Raw genomic sequence first — 17,964 nt, forward strand, 5'->3', positions numbered from 1 at the left:
ATATTTTTTCTTTTCCTAGAACATCTCAAGAATGGAAAAGGGGCATTTTGAACATATTAGGGGTATTAATATGAATGTGTTTCACATACTAAGCATTGTTGAATTGCCATGGGAATTATCTCCATGGAGATTTCTAAAATATTGATTCCTGGGTACAACTGTAAATGTTTTTGCTATTGAACAGGGACTTGTCTGGAGATCCCTAAATCTGTTGGTAATATGTGTGCCTTGGTGGCTCTGGGTTTCAAAGGAATTCGAACCAGCTGGGATGCAATTTTGGTTCTACATTTCTGAGTTTTGGAACTCCACAAAGTTTATTTTAATTCACTTGCACAGTTTTCATTTGCCATTAAAATCTCAATTATTCCATTTACTCTAGGTAAAAGAAGTTGACAAGGAATGGAGTGGCTCAGAATTTATGCAGCTGTTAGTATTTAGTGTAAATATCCAAGAAGACCAAGAATGCAGAAAGAAGACCAAGAATGTATAAAGTCCTATAAGAGATAGGCTTTCATATTGTGATTTGCAGGCAACCAGGATTCCAAGGACTACTTCTAAGGGATCCATGAAACACTACTAAGAAAATCAATACCAATTGATGGCATTGGGCTTAAATGCACTACGTAGGGACCACACATCTAATAGAAAACCTACCGCTCAAAAATGACTGAAAACCTCTGCCACGGAATAAATTCGCAGCTAAGTATGAGAGTAGCATGTCTCATTTTTGCAAACGATGATTTATTTCACAGCAATCAGGCAAGGAGGGAGTGAGATCCCGTCATACCAGTGTGGGAAGAAGCAGGCTCCGACTCTATTTTTGGCTCTGCCACGTAGCTATTGTCTGGCTTGGGGTATGTTGCTCTCCTTCTCCCTTCCTCTTTCCCTCCCCAGCCTCTCCAAGTCTTGTTTTTTTTACAATATAATTTCTCCAGGATAGGGGCTGCATCCTATTCTATGATTTTATGATCCTATTATGCATTTATATAAGACTGAGCACAGCAGAGCCTCCCTTCTGTTTAGAATATTAACAGCAGAACATTTCTGTAATCTTGCTGTCCTCGTAATACCATCCATTTATATTGCTTATGCACAGTGGTGACTTCCTTAAAACAAAAACAAAACAAAAACCATTTGATTGTGATCATTTTATATGCCCAGGTATCATTCTCTTGTCTTCTGCCTCTCTGATTTCACTTTAGTCCCAAAAATCTATCCATTCCACAAGCTCTGTGAGTTTTATAGACTCCAAAAAATTGAACTAGCAATTTCCTTACACACTTTCATTCTGTTTGCTGCGGAGATAATTTTTTTCTTATATATATATATATATATAAACATATTTATTTTATTTTATTTTACATATACATATATATTTATTTTATATGTTAAAAAAACAACAACATAATAGTTCAGAAAAAGGACTCTGTCCCTAAACATGTCAAAGCCTTCAGCTTTGTAAACCCTGCAAACTCCTATGCTACCTCTGTTGGGGATGACCTGCAGGAATACTGCAATAAACTGCCTCAGTTGTCCATGGCCCGTGATGTACTGAGCTCACTGTGAAAATCCTTCTTCTGGGAAGCCTCTCCCTTGTTTACAGCAATCCACTGCTTTCTGGAAGAGGTTGCGGAATTGTCCCGGCTATTGGGAATGTGATCTGAGATGGCTTTGTTATCATTTCTGGCATCATGGGGATGTAGCAGCATGGGCTGGGGACGACGAGGACATGTCCCCAGTTAGTGGGAACTGTTCACCCGGCTCCCGTGTCGCACAATGAAGTTACTTCTTGAGTCAAACTGCCCTAATGAAAACGGGTAATAAAAGTTCGGTAACACATCTCACAGAGAAAAGTTTTCTTCTGTGGCTCTGAGCCACAAAACAGCTCCAGAAAATCTCAAGCAAATTCACAATCGGGGTCAATTCTTTTTCTCACTAGGAACTCAGATTGGAACTGCTACGTGCTTTACATAAAAGTGTAATTTATTTCCTTAAAATCAGATGCTAAGAGTCAGGAATTTATTAAATTGATCACATCAATTTGCTAGGCTTCTCCTTGCTGCGAGAAAGCATTTAAACTATTTCAGGCCTGACTGCTTCAGTCATTTGTGTAGACTTTTATGCTACCAGCAAATGTTAGCATGGGGCCATCTTAGGAAATCTTCACGTGGTGGAGTGAAGACGAATAGCTCTCCTCTCCAGCCACTAAGCTGATGTTTCACAACCGCTTTCTTGGTTGGTGATATCTTGTTAGACTCTTTGACCCTTCCACTGCTTAAGGAATAATTCTTCACAAGGATTCACCTGTGCAGCTGTGCCCAGTTCCCTGCTGCACGGCCCAGGAGAAGTGACTACGTTGAGTGCCCCTAAAAAAATACTGTTTCTTTTTTTTCAGGAATCTTCCCACGCTTCTGGACAGACGCCCTGGTTCTGTGATCATTAATACCAGTCCTCGGCACTGCTGATCTGCCAGGATTACGCGTTTGATGTGGATCAGACATCGGCACATGGCTGTGTTTCTGTTGAATTGGCTGCAGTCAGAACACGATCTTTACGCTAATTTTCCGCAGCCTAGACGAGGACAAGCGGACTCTGATAGAGGAAAATACTTAGAGCAGTTGTGGCAGAAGATGCTTCATGTAGGAGTGAGACTTCTGGCCCAACGTAAGCTCGTCATTATTTTTTAATACTTTTGAATAGGAGGGTTTGCTTACTTTGGATCAGTGCTCTGTGTCATGACTTTTCTGATCTGACACGAGGAGCCCTTAAGCTGGATTTATTGTACTGTTGAATCCTGTCCTCGGGGATTTGCGAGAGAAGTGAGCTGCTGCCAAGTGCCAAAGATTTAAAGGCAATTTAGAAGTAAAATCTTGGCCATACTGAAGTCAACAGCAAAACTCTATTCTTTCTTGGAAGAAAACAGATGATTGCTGAAATGTGAACTTCCTGCAGGAACATGTGGAGCAGGTTCAGCGTGGCTTACATTTCTGGTCTGAACCTTGAAGAAGAAGAGCACTCACCCAGAGTGACAAAGAGCCCCTTCCACCTTTCGTCTGGGAAGGGGGCTGGAGCAGACTCACATGGGGATCCTGGGCATCCTAAACACTTTCCTACCAGCCCTCTCCGCTGACAAAGCCACTGCAGTATTTCTGCCCCACTGCTGCAATTTACTGCTCACACATTTACAGTGATTAGATGGAAATACTGACATGATCTATCACAGGTGGCCTTCCAGCAGTAGCTATGTAGTCTGAGCAGGATAAAAGCCATTTTTCCCCTGTCTCTACCTCAGATTCTTTTCCTAAACATTTGGAAGTCTCAAGATCCATTCCACTGTGGAATGAAAATATTTTGGAAGAGGAAATGTAATGTGGCTGATATATAACTATGGGAAGCAACAAGCAGCCCCGCTAAGATACAGCCAAACATTTAATCTGGTTTACGTACCGGTTTCTGGTTGCTCCCTCTCTCTAAATACCCACAGGTAAAACCCTGGGTCCGAAGCCCTGCACAGCACTTCACAACTTGGGCCATTCAGCAGAATGAGGAGCTTTCCACACGCCCCACTGAGTTTTACTCTAGCAGGACTTCTTTTCTACTTCGCGCTGCAAATTCAAGCAGGCATGATTTTCATTTCAAATTTTAAACAAGTTCGGATTGTAACAAAACAAGTATTGACATTCCGAGCAAATTCTCTGTTGCCAGCTTTTCAGAACCGCTAAGCCAGCTGAGTTACTTTTTAATGTTAATTTGGTTCCAACACACATTTTCTTTTGACCAATAAATTATCCTAGCTAGAAAATGATTTGTATTACTAGAGTGCACTGGTTGACTCAAAGACAAGATAATTACCAAATACAATTCAAAAAACCTTTGCCTACATGAAAGAAAATTGGAAAAAAAAAAAGAATAAGTGCTATCTCTTTTTAAACAAAATTACCTGTTACAGAGGTTGGTACTTTATGCAACATAAAACAGAATTTTAATGAAATGAGGAAGGAAAAGAGAAAACAAGACTGTGAAGAAACTGGGAGAAAAAGAAGAAAAACACATTAAATAAAATTAGAAGTCTAAAGGACAGATTGGGTATTTTTTCTCTGTATCATTTAAAAGGGTCCAGGGGAGATTGTGGTAAGGGTGGCAGATGGAAGAAGAAAGAAGACAGAACTGACTTGTGCTCTGTCCAATCCTTTGCTGCTTTAAGGGAATTTCTGCACAGTTGCAGCAGGGCTCTCGCTCACGCCAAGAAGAGGAAGTTCTGGATCCAAACAATTTCTACGCAGCTACCACAGACTCCCTTGTAATTGTGCTTGGGAGCAAGGAAAAATCAAAGCCACAGCCTGAACAGGCCAGGCTGAGTCGTGCTTTCAACTTAGAGTATCTACATGCAGAACATATAATTTCCAAAAATAGCTTTAAACACTAGGCTGATATAATTCTGCCTCTGTGTTGATCTCTTCCAGATTACACATGTGGATATGCATTATGTAAGTAAATTTATCCTGGATACAATTAATTACATCAATTACACATGCTTATGGGCATAAACACGTGTGTCATTGCAAAGGCCAGGGAGAGGCCCAGCAGAAATTCTCACCAAGACCTCCTGGTCCCACATCAGTCCGACAAAGCCTCTTTGATAGGACATCTGGCGAAGCCTTTCTGGAGATTAGAGCCACTTGTTCCAGTACGGGACCATTCAGAAATGGGAAGCACTCGCAGGCTTAACTTCTCAGGTCCAAAAACTTGGGATCAGTAAAGGAATTCAGCTGGAAAAGGAAAAGAAAAAATATGAGGCACCTTTTCCATAAGCATGTGTGTAGTAAATGCCTACAAAGAGTCCAATCATTTTCAGGGTCATTCTGTTAAACCTCAGTATACAATCTGCCTAAAAAAGCTGTAGGATCTAAAAATTCTTACATGAATTCATATCAATATAATGAATGCCAGGTTGTCATCTGTGTTTCCTGACACTGCTTGTACAGGATAGAAAATTATAACATTACGGTTATAATTATGTTATCAAAAGCATTGGATATTATGTGCTAGCTGGGTGCCTGCTCTTCGCTCTTATTGTTCTTTCCTCATTCAACCTTTCATTTATCCAGTATTTGGGAAATGAATAGCATATGAACCAAGCAACGCTTCACATCTGACATTCCTCCAAAGCTCTGTACGGTTTGATCCATTTTTGAATACGCCTTTAGCTCTAGGTCAGACAAATGGCGGTAATGACAGCTTTTTAGAATCATTTCAGCATCTCACATAAAACCAGATTTAAGCCCCTGCGTTTCACAGTACATCACTTTTATGGTCTGTATGGCAGGTCTGGGCATTCCCGAATTCTCTGCCTCTCAGCCAGCCCTTTTCTAAACCACTTTTCTGATCTTAGGTAAAAAAGGAAAACACTCAAATAAATACCTGGAGATTTACAGAGGTCTAGGAATTAAGTGGATTTTTTTTTATGCTACTTTTATTTTTATTTTTATTTTTACAGGGAATCACTAAATGGTTTGTGGTTTAATCATTACACAGACACAACACTTTCAAAACCTTTCCAAGCTATGTGCAGTTTACACGTTTGGATTGCCCTGTGCTTTGTAATGACCACCTCTAAGAGACCCATTGAACATTAATTTCCACATGTTTTTATGGATGTAAAAGATTAATATATAATCCTATAATTCAAGTGATGGAGAAGATCTGTGGATGCATTTGCCTATTTAAGCCTCACAAGCCAGGAATGTAGCCATAATTAATTCTCCGAAAACAATAAAAAGATTCAAAGATGTCATTAGAGGCATAATTTTGTCTAATGAACCGTCATTACAACATAAATCTTCGCTTGGCTCAGAAATTATTGCCAGTTTGCACCTGAGTCTAGACTTCCCTTGTGTCTGTATCAGCAAGGAGATAACTAGGTCCAGGCTTGGGGCAACGAGGTGAGACCTCTCTGGTGGAAGGCCAGGCCTGTGCTCTGCACTGATGCATGCCGAGAGGGCTTTTATTTGCCTCGGAGACTGTGGAACATCTCACTCTTTCTAAAAGGACCCCGACGTATCCCACGAGGATGGACGGAGCTTTGAGATAGAAGAAAATCTTTTTCAAGATCCAGCTAATTCTAAAGGAATTTTGAACGGGAACAAAAAGCAAGCATATACGGACTCCAACTTCAAGCAGGTTTCTCACCCAAACGGTGCTCGGATGTTTAGCATCTGGGAGTTGACCTACTAAAAATTTATCCACGAGCTGATGACTGAATTGGGTTTTCAAAGCCAGTCTGGTGTCTAGCTGGGGTGTCCTGGCCAGGCAGATACAAACCCATCCATGCCTTAACTGGTGCCGGTTCAGGGTACTGCAGTGGATATAATGCCTGCCGTGTTTACATACTCCCTCCACTTGTCTCGGCTTTAACACTGCCTAATTATCAGCTTTACAAAATGCCTCGGGGACATTCTTCTATCTGAGCAGCACCGAAGCAAGGCAGTGTTGGGTAGGTCTATAGCATCAAAGCCAGAGTAGAACTGAGGAAACAGCACTTTAACCCTAATTTGACACATTATTAAATTCAAAGAGGACAAGGAAAAGCATCCGAGTGAAAGGGGGCCATGATGAGTGGTTTTAATCCACAACCTGCCAACAGTAAATCAGCATTCAGCACACTGAAGGAGGAAGGGCTTCCTTGTGCTGTACCACTTCAAAACCAGCTCTTGAGAAAGCGTTTCGAAGCATGCAGAGAATAGCTGAAGATCTTGAAAGAAAGGGGCGCATTCAAACCAGCTCTTGGCTCTTGCAAAGTTTTTAGCTTTCTATGACCTCATGTCCTCCTGTTCCTCTATAACCACCATCCAAAAAGAAATATTTTCATCCAACTGGCATCCCATGTAACAAAATAAGCCAAGATCTTTGTGAGATGTACAGTGCTGACTGGTAAGCTGGGCATTTTTCTGGGATCTGGGAGCTCCTAGCTCTGATTTAGTCCCTCATGTGACATTTATTCCCAGCATGGTGGCACTGGCAAGTCACAAAGGGCTGCACCAGGGCTGGATCTGGCCAGGGCAGGGTCGGGTAATTATACGGGAGAGCAGAATCCTGGAGGGGTGAGAGTAGGGCAAAACAGCCAGGAGCTCACTGCCCCCGAATGGAAGGATTCAAGCAGTCACTGGGAGAGGCTGAAGGGAGAGCGCTTTGCCCTGCACCAGCTAGTGCCAGCCCCACCGCCCTGCTGGCGATGCAAGGGCGAGCTCTTCTCCCCAGGCGTCCCAGCTCAGCTCTTCGTGTCGTTCTGTCCCGTCCCTCTTCTGCCCTGCTACCTGACAAGAGCACCCACACCTGGACCATATTTACAGAGTGGCGAAATTCACTTTGCCTTGCTAGAAACCTCGGACAGATCCAAGATCCAGCTCATTTCCATTGTTTTGATTTAGCTTAACATCAAGTCTTTAATTCCCCTTAAGCTTCGAGTTCTTCCATGAAATTAAATCACTTAGTTATCTGTTCCTGATAATTTTCTTCTTTTCCCTCCCTAGGAGATGAAGTGAGATCGTATCTGTAAAGCCCTTTGAAGATGTAAAAGTGCTTATTACTATATTCTGAAAGTCAGCAGACTCATAAAGTTGAGTACAAATACTAAAAAACAGACACCCCCTCCTGCCCTCCTTCCCCACTGGAAGCTGGGTCCTCCTGAGCCTGATTTTGCTGCAGTTATCACCGACGGCCCAGACAGGACAAAAAGAGGCAGCCTCTAATGTGAGATCTCAGCTCATTCCCAGCTGAAGTCATCCTCTGGGGTAGAAAGCTCTCCTCCCCGAAGCAGAAAGGGCGCTTGAAGAAGCCTCTTCCTACAATGCACTCAGACACATGCGTGTACCTCAGCAGTCTGATTTGGTGCAAGTTTCTGGAAAAGGAAAGGAATGCCCTGATCTATAACTCTGACAGCAAGAACTGTCATCACCATGAGAGGCATCTAATGGCACCGCCTGATGACGAATGGCATCTAACTGGTGGTCTTATATACCCTCAAAGTGGGCAAGAAGTCTAATGCAGGATTACATAGGTTTAGGTTTCTCTGCAGGCAGCTGACGCCACTCCTTTCCCCAGCCATCAGCTTCATGCTTCTCTCAGCTCCTGAATCACCAGTTTCTGGCTTTGCATATGTAAGGAGATCTCTGATTTCACAACTCGAATATCACGGCCTACAAATTACAGCATGATCCAGGATGCTGCTTCGTATGTAGCTTAGCTGTCCCTCCTACAAGCCGACTGATTGCTGCGAGCTAGACAGGCAGACTGCTGCCGCTCGGTGCTTCGGGTTGGTCTGTCGGTATTTGGGAGTCAACACCCTGAAGGAACGGAAAGGAGGCGCGACGAGGAGCTTTAAGGAATTTGGGTCGGGAAGAGTCATCAGGAACATCCGGCAGGTGGATTTCCCTGTTCTCCAGTCTAGAGTGATTGAAGAATTATTGTGCAATTAGTGACAAGATAATATAGAGCAGAAAATAGATTCAGGGTAGATGTCAAAATTAGGGAGGAGGTATTGAAGGTAGGGAAAGGGCATGCCGTGATGGCACGTGGTTTATGTACTTTTATCTCCTGGACATAATCTATTTTGGGAAAGGTTCCTCCTCACTCACAGAACGTCCCGAGTTGCTTTGGTGACACTTGCCATCTGGGAAAGATTTCAGTCAAACTAACCAGAACGATAGAGAAGCCTCAATTAGAACTGATTTTCATTGCTCATATGATGCGTCTTGCTGACCTTTCAGGGAATCTATTAACACTGGTCACCGTGACACTTTAATTTCCCCAAACAGCAAGGAGAAATTAACAACCGAAGGGCCTCGGCTGCAGCTCTCCAGCACTGTGCAGTGAGGGTGCAGCCGGGCTGTGGCCAAACTACGGCCCCCAAACCACATCGCAACAGCATCCACAACGCATCGCTTCATCCCTGAACTCAGTCTAACAACGTAATTTGAAGTTGTAGAAACTCACAATTATCAGGATCCTTTTACAAACCTCAGAGAGTACAGCAAAGGAACAGCACCAGGTGCAGAGCTTTGATTCGGACATCCTCCACCTTCTTTGTAAAGAACTTTTCTAGAGAATTATCTATCTCCGGAGTGCTTTGTGCTTCTGCTGCAAAACCAGGTCAACTATTGCTTTTACAGTCCAAAGAACCTCTTTGATCTGATTATTTTTGGCCACTTGAAATTACATTTTGAAACTGCTCTTACTAATGAGCCTTCTGAATTGATAAGAATGTGAAAAATTAACTCAAGTGCCTATCAGAGAAATATCCGGACAGTCAGCTGCTGCTGTGGAAGGAACAACTGTGCTGAGCCTGGAACAAGAAACACCAAGATCTCTTTGGTCCCCTTTTTGCTTCTAAACAGGAAATTGTGCGAGCACAAATTAAGGAACCAAACGGGGAGCTCGGAGATCTGAACTCTGCCCAACCCCAGGCACGGCGGGGCTGAGTCTGCGTTCCTGGTTTTAGCAGCTCAGAGGAATATGCATGGAACAGGTGGTTCATCGAGCTTAAATGCGAGGATCTGGACAGAAAATCAGCACCTTCCTCATGCAACGTAAACAAAAAGAAGGCAACAAGAGTAGAAAAGGTGTCGGTTTTAATTGTAGACCCGCGATAAGGAATAAGGAACTCAGTTCTTTTAATTTTCTGTCTCTATGGTAACTGCATAACAGGGCACTCACTACACATATTGCTCACTGCTTTTACCATCGCACGAGACATACACGTCTTCTATATGAACTCCAACATACGTTGAGTTTACTGCATTAACACACAAACGACGAGAAGATGTGGAAGAAACGGAATTAAAATTCCCAATTTCAGATGTGAGCTTTGGAGCTCAGCAGACCCCAACAGTCTCTTTTCACTAACTGGCTTTATCAGTGGGGAAGCAGCGAGTGGGAGGAAAATATTCCCTCCGGTGCAAAAGGAGCTCTTTGTGGGCAACACGAGACATTTTTTTGGTCCGTGCCCGAGATGTGTCTACTTTCTGTCACCTATACCAACTCTGTTTCAAGCATGGAGATAAGAAAAAGGTGTCGATTTTGCGTCTCTGAGCAACTGTTTCGCCCTGACAGCACACAAAGGCAGACGCAGGGTGTGAGCACACCACCTAACAAGCTTGGAGAGAGTGGACGAGATGGCCTCAGGCCTTCCTATCTGAGCTCCCACTGCATCTTTTTGAAATTCATGGGACTTGTCTGGACTTCCACAGTGCCTAGATCTGGTCCCAAGGGAAAAATTGAACCTGCGTATACATCAGCTTCACAGCATTTCAGCTCTTTTCCTTGACACAAAGGTGGCATCTTGCATCCTCTCACTGACAGAGATAGAAGGAGAGGATGTGAACGAAATCAAACTCCATAGAAGCAGAGCATTACAGATGGATGCACCTGTAATGCTGAAAGGAAGGAAATGGTTCAGGGTGACGAGAACCTCCTCGGCTGTGTCTAACCTTTGGTGACAAAGCATATGCCCTGGGATTTCCCTAGAATGGCCAGGAAGGACTTCTCAGTCTAAACCCTGATGTTTTCTCATGTAAATGTAAGAAAACTGGCTGAGGCCATTCCAGCATGAGGAAAGCCTAACCATATAAAAATATTATTTTTATCCTTTTTTTTTTTTTTTTCCCAGGATGATACTCTGATGCACATTGAGGTAAACTGATTCACTCCAATTCCAGTAACTACTCTCCCTACACTTTTATTCCAAGGTAGTATTATGAAGTTTAATAGTTACCGTGTGTGTGACAGGTTATCAGCTCATCAAAGATAAAAGACTGGAGAAAGACAACGTCAATGTTGTTGTTATTTAATGCATTTAATGATGATGAGTTCTGAAAAGGGCACCATGAAAGTTTCTTCCTATGCAACGCTCAACAGTGGCAGTAACACTGCGGGCTTTTAATCATGTTTTTGTTATACGCTTCAGTGTGCATTTCCCATTAACTAAGTCTCTCTTCTTCTCAGTGTTTCTTCTTTCTCAGTTCCTCTCTGAGAAACTATTGCCCATCCCAGGCTGCTTGTGTTGTTTCAAGTCTGGGCTTACACAGAGAAAGGGGTTTTCACAACATTTGGACCTTGGAGAAAGAGAGTCTTCTATATCTCTTTAGTGTCTCAAGACTGAAGCAAGAACCTAGCACAAAAACAAAAGCAAAATGAAGCAAAAATGATAATGCCAGGAAACAGACCGAGTTCAAGGCAGATTAACTTGCAAGGGGTTTTTCTGCTTCTCTTTCCATTGAAGTACAGAGGAAATAAAAAACAATTAACCTACTTAATTTACTCATGACCTGAAACCAGTAATAAATCATTTCAGAAGCGAATTGAAAGTGTTTGCATAACCTCTCCTTAGTTCTCATAACCATGCCTGTCCCTGGAAAACACCACGGTGGGCTCTGCTCTGGGTGGGACAGATGTTCAGGCACTTGCAGGGTGGCTGTAGCAATGCAGCGCAGTCATTGTACCAAGTCCTCCCCGAAATCACAGGCGTGCTTTATTCAAGGTATTAAACTATAACTACAACGGTTCTTGTATGGATTGCAAATGGTGTTAAATATATAATGTCCTTATTTCAAGGAATTAGTGACCTCAGTTGGCTCCAGCATTCGTAACTCATAACACTTTTGTTAGTAACAGAGAGAAGGAAATGTGATTTTAAAAGATTTTGGGTCACGTTCATCTATGGCTAATGCGCCAGGGAATTATCTGTCCCATTTTGTGCATCTTAATTTGTTTGACTGTTCAAACAGTAACTGTGCCTGTATCTGAGCAAAGAACAAGACCTACACAGGCAAACATATATAAATCATGGATTTTACTGCACTAATGAAAATGCAGTGGCTTTGTGGCAGTGACACAATGCAAAATGAAATTTTTACTGTGAATGGCTGCACGTCACTTCAGGCATTACAATGAAGGGAGTGAGAGTGGGAATGTCAGCACGGCTGGGACACTGATGAGACTGGATGTTTGTACGCTTCCTCTTGACAGTGCCTTTGTGCGATTTCCTCTTTCCAGCCCCAGACCTTGTCCTTTCACCTCCCTGCTCGTCCTCTGCTCTCTTTTGTTTTGTGGGTACTGGCACTCCGCCTTTCTACTCTCCTCCCACTGAGCCTTTTCATACTCTCCTGCTACGTCCTTTAGCTGCAGCAGCTTTTCTCTCCCTCTCCAGCCGCCCTCCCACTTCCCATCCCATCCTTCTTCAAATCTGGGGTTTTGACACCGATTTCCCTTCCGATCCCTTCCTACCCTCGTTTCTTTGTTTTGCGTACTTATCACCGAAATGTCGGTCCCACCTTGCTCTTTTCCTGTGCTTGACTGCCTGGTGAAGGGTGCCTGCCTGGATATGTGCGAGGAGCACAGGTCACATCCTGAGCCAGTGGCATGGGACAAAAGGCAGGTAAGGTCTCAGCAGCAGCTGAAGGATGAGATTTAGTAAAATGTTTCTGATAAAAACCTAACATGGCTAACACAACAGTGTAAGTACATATTTCACACTCAGAGCAGACTGAAATCAAGGTGTGGAAGAAAGCCTGGTTAATTTAGCTAGTGTTTGGTTCAGCTGATGTCCCCAGGCCGATCCACCAGATCTGCTTCATCCCCTTGCAGTCTCCTCAGGCCATTGCCTCATCTGGGGATCTTCATAAAAAATCAGAGTTAATCTTTATGTGTGTTTTGTTCTGTGCTGAGCCTTCCTGGAGGACATGGAGCTCCAGGAACCTCCGGTGTGCTGCAGGTACTGCCTGACCAGCTGGAACCAGGAAGAACAAGGAGCAAATATTCAGCTGAAATTTTCATTATTGAGTATTTGGCAGAACGACGAGCACTCTCCGAAGTCAGAGATAAATGCCAAGAAGCGCTGGTGCTGCGACCACATCGCAGACTATGCACGTTTGCTAAATATCAGATTGAATCTAATACACACCCGATTTTTATCAACAAAATATTTTTAAGTAGATGCTGTAAAATACAAGTTATGTTTACTAATTCCCCTCCCACTTTACCCTACAAAGGGATTTTTAAGTTTATAAAGACACCACAACGTACCCAAGACCTGCTGCATCCCCAGTGACAGCTAACGTGGATGAAACACGGAAAGCCTTTAAGAATGCATGTAAGAGCAATTGCTCATTTAGGATCTCAGAGCCAGAACAGCATCTATTTGAAACAAGAAGATGAATTTAGGTCAGGAGAACATAATTACCCACGCTGGAGTGTGTCCAGGTTACCTGGATTACTGCTGCTAAAAAAAGCAGAATGGGACCATCAGCGAGCACAAGTGATTAGGATCTGTGTTTAGCAAAAGCTTTTAAAGATACTAATGCGAATTAAGCATCCCATTCCAACCAACTTTTGGTATGAGCTGGGCATCTGGTTCATTAAAATCTCCGGGTTATGCTGTAGCACTCAGCTGCTGCTCTCTGATTAGTCACAGCAGTAAAGGTAATTTATTTTTCCCTGAGCTTTAAATGCAAAAAAAATAATAATAATAATAAAAATATATATATATATAACGGAGGTCTTCCACATTAAAAAATAAATTTAAAAATGCTACTAAGTGTGAAACAACTGACAGCTAGACATCTCTTTTTGCTTTTTGGTTTTGGGTCCTTCTTAGTCTCAGTCCTGCAAGAAACCTCCAGATTGAACATGATTAAGGGCTCTCATTCCTACGAGGCATAAATTGGTATCTCCAGCTCTAAACCTATTAGAAAGTCAACGAGGTCCCTCAAATCTACTGCAATATGCATCTGTAAAACAATATATTTCCAAATGTAGGTTAAGAGGGTAAACTGGGTAGCAGTCTTTGCACAACGGGCGCTTTGGTAGAACACCCTTGTGCACGGTTCCTCTCTGCATTCATGCCAACTCAGTCAGGCTGACCTGCTTTTTTATAATCTGTCAAGAACCAACACTTCTCCTTGCCTTCTATGCGCTCAGCTTTCAAAGAAATTAAAACTGGCAGACCTGTCATTCCCAGAACAATGGTTAGTGCTAACGGACACAGAAACATGGGCATGATCAGCGTTGAATAATCCCTGACAATTTTCCTTTCTGTGCTGGCCTGTCCCTTGCAGACCTCTTTACTATGTTTGCTGACTCACAAATCCCTCCGTGCAGCAGACTTAAAAGACTTTATTATAAATACACTAATAACCTGAGCTGTCACTACTGCTAGCTGCTAAGCTCCTGCTTGGGGCACTGGTAATAATGAGTTCTTATATTCCTTTGTTTTCCATGAGGGAGAGCTAAACTGAATGGATTTTTTATCGGACATCTGCCCTGTAGGATTCTACAGCTACTTATTCCCACTTCCACTTTCTGGGGAAGGGACAGATTGCCTCGGTTATTTTGCTTGCGGGCAGAAAAAAGTCCCTCCTTTGTCTGTGTGAATTGCGTTATTCAGCAAGAACTGCTGCAGTTACTTATTTTGAAGGGCCGCTGTACTTAACACAAGGGCTCAGGGAACACGGATCTGCGACTCTGCAGCATGTCAGAAGCAGAGCAGCCTTCTCTTCTTGCCTTTTAACATGAGCAATATGAACAGGACACAGAGCTGCCCTGCATCCCGGCGAGAGACCACAACCAGTTCAGGAAGGAGGCTGGGACTGGAGCTGAGCACAAGCAGGGAGGAGGAAGTCACGCGAAGCCCCTTGCCAGCAGAAGGTCATCCTAGCTTCCCCATTCATACTTTCATTCTGCGATGATAATCGAGAAAGCTAATTATGTATAAGCCAGGGCTCACATTGGTAGGAATCACAAAATTAGAATTGCTTCCCACCCCCTCACGCTTCTCTGCTCAGCCCCAGAGTATTATCAATCTCCTAACACCTTTCAGTTTAATTCAGTCCTCATAGTCATGGCAAACACGTGTACAAATTAGACTTTTGCTCCCTACTTTGCACATGCTCCTGGGTCTTGAACATTAAGCCTTTACAAATCATTTTGAGAAAATTGGTCAAAATTCAATAACAAATCACGCTGCCACTACAAAAGTCAGTTGCTTCAAAACCTTTGCTTTTCTTGGGAACACATTGATTTTCACGTGTTAGCATGTGAAAGAGCCCTCAAAACATGAAATACTTAAAATATTAAAGTATTAAAAATTAAAAGAAATATAAAAGAAATAATAATAAACTTTAAAAGTTTAAATATTCTACTTTAGCTTTATGTCCAGGAGATATATATTTGTTTGTCCGTAAACTTGTGCATTTTAATTCAAAAGTAATAGGACTGATACCATAATTACTGCTACACTGCATAGTGTGCTGTGTTGCATGACTGAGGTGGGGAAGGAGAAATCACTCGTGAACTATTTCCTTGGGAGGATTTGCATGCTGCACCTCTCATTTTGTATACACTGAGACTTGTTCGTTATCAGAACTACAATCTGAGAGACTACAGCTGCTCAAACCCAGCATGACAAAAAAAAAGGAAAATCTTCCCACAGTAAGCACGAAGGCACTACTGAACCGACCTCCTTATTTAACAAATGTATTCATGAAACACCATCGTGTAAGAGTAGGATTAAATACCGTACACTCTGTTCTTTAAAGCTCAATCAGACAATAACAATATAATCCCTCATGCCACCATAATTTTCTTTTAGTATCAGCAATTCCTCAGCTTGTTCCTATTCGCTTTGGCCTGGCTGCTCTGCTACTTCTGTTTAAAAATAAAATAAAAAAATTGAAATCTCTCTTTCCAATATATCAAACAAGTAAGAGATAATCAAAGCCAGATATGTCTGGAAGCTCACCAAGGAACGTTTGCTAGAGAATTGAAAAAATCTTTTTGGCTGAATTTTCCCCATTTCCTGTTGCAGCTGCTGTGATCCAGGAAATCCCCCCACCCATACAGCTGGTTCCCATTTCAGCCAAAGGATGCAAGTGCCAATGTGTTGTTCCATACGTTGTGCACACCACACCCATTTGTGTAAAACCTTGGACAGACTTAGAGGGAGTTAACAAATGGGCAAAATCAGTCGAGATAAATCCGGAAATATTCGGGATCGTACCTATAAAGAAACCTCCCGTTTCTGCCAATTGATAATCTTGCGATAAATTCTAGGCAGGTAGCAGAAAGGTGAATTGTGTAACCATGGAGCCACTGATAACATCCAGTGTGACTCAGAGCAAATAAAGGAGAAGTATTTTCTCTGCTTCTGAGGAAAAATTAGCTGTGTAGGAATCTGTCCTGTCGACCAGGGACACGGACACAAAGGTCAGTATGCTGAACAGAATCGCCTTTCATATCCTAGTCTGGATGAGGAAAATGGTTGTGAAGTGCATTCAGCGTATGGGAGATAAAACACGACGGAAGATCCCCCAGAGCTATTCTCCCAGACTGTGGGCAAGCAAAGGAATTCCCCAAATCTCCTGCTCATCACAAAGCCCATCTGACGGACAGAGCTTTGTGTAAACATGTTATTTGCATAAGGAGGATAAGGACCGAAAAATTAAAGGTCGAATTATGCCACCATAAAAAAAGATATCCACAATGGGACCAAGCAAGCAGCTAGACAGCCCAAACCATCACAGTCCAAAGAGAAGCCAAATAAATTTCAATCCATCATGCTTCCAGCCTGTGGCTAGAAGTGTACATGGAGCTAGTGAGTAGCTGCTTCTGCGATCAAGTTAGTAACCTTTGGGAGCCTTTGGGAGCAGGGTGTAAGGAATAGGTGAGCAATAATCTCTTAAATCACTCACACAGAGCTTATCTCCCAGGACTCTAAAAGTTTTGGCACAGAGAAAACGCATCAAAGCTTTTCTTGCTGTAGTGAGCGCCTTTCCAAGCAGAGCAATGCACGACCAGCAGTTACAGGCCTCACCCCACCAAGATATTCTGGAACTAAACTGGGTGATTTCATTGCTGATCTGAGTAACTGGGAAACAACAACCTGATATGGCCCCTGACCCCAAGAGCAGCTGCATTTGCTCAGCCTCGTGAAGCCGAGGAACAAAGGGCTCCCTGCACACAAAGGGGCCGTGATGAAGCCGCTACAGGCCCATCTGCTCAGACGTGATTTCTGTGATGGAGAAAATAGGAGAGGAAGAGAGAAAGGCCCTTAAAGTGCGAACCTTTGGGGGTTTTAGTCTGAATCCTTCACAGCGTGTGATTGGGGTTGCCATAGTAATCCTCAGCCTTTTGGAATAAAGGTAGAACCGGAGCAACGTGGAAGGCGGCAGGCGCCGACCCTCTCTGGTGGCAGCGCGTGCCCAGGGCAGGCCTCCCACAGCTGCCTGGGCCCTGCGACCACCTGCAGCGTCAATGAACAGGCATGCGCATCCTGTCGGGATTGCCTGGGGGGTAAAAGGATTGCTACAACTACTTAGTACGATTAAAAAAATGCCTTTTAGGCACAAATTCTTATTTTGAAGCCTCTTCTCCCAAGGCCTGCCAAGCCACCTCCTTACGGTGGAGAGGGGCAGGAGCAGAGGCTGCTCACTCAGCACAGGCAGACAGCAAAGCTGGGCCTTCAGAGCAGGTCTGGGCCTCACAGCGGCCGTGCCGGGGAGATTCAGAAAGGAACAAACCTGGGATCTAGTCCCACGCATGGTGAAATGTATGAATTTGATGTTACCTTCGGGCAGCAGGTCCTGAATCCTGAATCGGGGAAAAAAAACACCACCACCAATACTTACAAAACTACCTTGCCCCCTTCAAAAAGCCAAGGTTATTTCTGCAAGGCATCCATTCGATTTTTAGGGCACACTTAGTACCTCAAAGGGGGTATTTAACTCCCAGGATATATAGAGGGTGATCCCCTAATCCTGCAGGAGGTTTTTCTGGAGTCATATACAAAAGAAAGGCTGTAGCTCCACTCTGTTATAAAGAAGAAAAGATCCCACTGCAACTCGTATTCTGCAACTTTCTAATTGAAACTTTTAGTGGGTAGAAGGAAGGCATGGGAGGCAGGTGTAAAACCGCAGC

At 43.2% G+C, this 17,964-nt stretch overlaps 1 long non-coding RNA gene across 1 annotated transcript; it reads right to left on the reverse strand.

The window, feature by feature from the left end:
• Positions 1-10,236: 10,236 nt before the first annotated feature.
• Positions 10,237-17,306, reverse strand: LOC106044847 (uncharacterized). The gene is made up of 3 exons (XR_007167573.2): positions 17,112-17,306; positions 12,327-12,448; positions 10,237-11,164 (listed from the first exon to the last, which is right to left on the reverse strand). It is a non-coding gene; the product is annotated as an uncharacterized lncRNA (long non-coding RNA).
• Between the last annotated feature and the right edge of the window lie 658 nt (positions 17,307-17,964).

The sequence above is a fragment of the Anser cygnoides genome, chromosome 12 (genome assembly GCF_040182565.1).
Source record: "Anser cygnoides isolate HZ-2024a breed goose chromosome 12, Taihu_goose_T2T_genome, whole genome shotgun sequence".
In the NCBI taxonomy this organism is placed as follows: domain Eukaryota; kingdom Metazoa; phylum Chordata; class Aves; order Anseriformes; family Anatidae; genus Anser; species Anser cygnoides.